The 1,450-nt window shown below is 39.1% G+C and overlaps 1 protein-coding gene across 3 annotated transcripts in view; it reads left to right on the top strand.

Annotated features, from left to right (window-relative positions):
• AP4S1 (adaptor-related protein complex 4, sigma 1 subunit) overlaps positions 1 to 1,450 on the top strand; it is a 90,493-nt gene that overhangs the window by 57,103 nt on the left and 31,940 nt on the right. The window lies entirely within an intron of this gene.

The following is a 1,450-nucleotide window of genomic DNA, read 5'->3' as shown; positions in this document are numbered from 1 at the left end:
ACCGGCTAATTTTGTATTTTTAGTAGAGACGAGGTTTCTCCATGTTGGTCAGGCTGGTCTTGAAATCCCGACCTCAAGTGATCCACCTGCCTCAGCCTCCTAAAGTGCTGGGATTACAGGCGTGAGCCACCATGCCCAGCCCCTTGAACAAAATTTTTATGAAGAATTTTATTTAGAGAATTACTTAATCCAGGTCCTAAACTTGCCAGATCTATTGGAAATTACTCAACAACTGAGGGAAAATCAGAAAACTTGTTTAACTCATGCATTTTAATCTTGTCAGTTCTCCATTTCACTGCATAGTGGGCTGCCTGTGAGCACCGCTGCTAAATCATAAAATATTAAGCTACATCAGTGCTCAAAAGTAACATGGCACAAACTGGCATCTAAACTGATTTTTCAGTTGGGACATCTCAGAGTTCCTCTTTGAATTACTACTTTGGCCTGCCATGGCACACACTGTTTCATGTTGTCAGATGGAAACAGAAACTTTTAAAGGGCTGTGTTAATAGCCACATACTTTAAGTAAAAGTAAATACTCTTAGAAGCATTCCTGTTTGAACCTTTCTGCAGAATGCAGGCACTCAATTTCAAACATCATTTTCACTGATAGGTTACCCTTTGAAACGAAAGCTTTGGAATGAATATACTGTTAGATACTTTTGATGCATTCTAAATTATTTTAGATTTTAAAAGGAGTCCACTGGGCTTTTGGCATAATCAGGCACCAACGTAGCATAATAGCAGCTTAGTTTTTATCCATAGAGGTGCTTTGATACTTTTTTTTTTAATGTCAGAAACTCCTGAGAGGCTTTGAAAAATGTTCCTCAGTTCTTTCAAAAAGGTTGTGTTTCCTTGAAAGATCCAGCTGAGCAGAGATCACACTGGCTCTACAGTGAGCCAAAAGCTGCAGAATGCTTCTGTACTCATTACCTTTATCCTAATTTTAAATAAAAACCTAAATTCCTTCATTTTATAGACTGTCAGATGGCTTTCCCATAGAGGCATTTCCATGGTCAAAACTTGCAGCTTCATTCCCAGGTACATCCGGGCACCCAAGAGCAACACATCCAGCACACCCTGAAGTCCAGAAGAAGAGTAACCCTGTGCTTCTACCCACTCTCCACCTCCCATCCACTCAGCGCCTTCCCATAACTCTTTGTACAAAGGTGATAGGAAAGGGATAAATGAGATGGGAGTTTTATCCATGTGTCAGTGGTGGCAGGCTAGTTATTAATTCATACGAAGCAATGTTTACAATGCGAGATTTTGTCTAGCATCTGCCACAAAAAGGCCATCTTTAAATGATTTATAAAATAATCTACATGGATTCTTTTCGTGAGTCTAGGAAAAAGCAACCAATTTTTGTTTGTTTGTACCATGTATTTGGCTCCTCAATGACTATTAAATAGTACAAAACCGAGAATATCTAATTGCTTCCAAAAAAGTC

The sequence above is a fragment of the Mandrillus leucophaeus genome, unplaced genomic scaffold, assembly GCF_000951045.1.
Source record: "Mandrillus leucophaeus isolate KB7577 unplaced genomic scaffold, Mleu.le_1.0 Scaffold460, whole genome shotgun sequence".
NCBI lineage: Eukaryota > Metazoa > Chordata > Mammalia > Primates > Cercopithecidae > Mandrillus > Mandrillus leucophaeus.
This window is presented reverse-complemented; position numbering and strand designations above follow the sequence as displayed.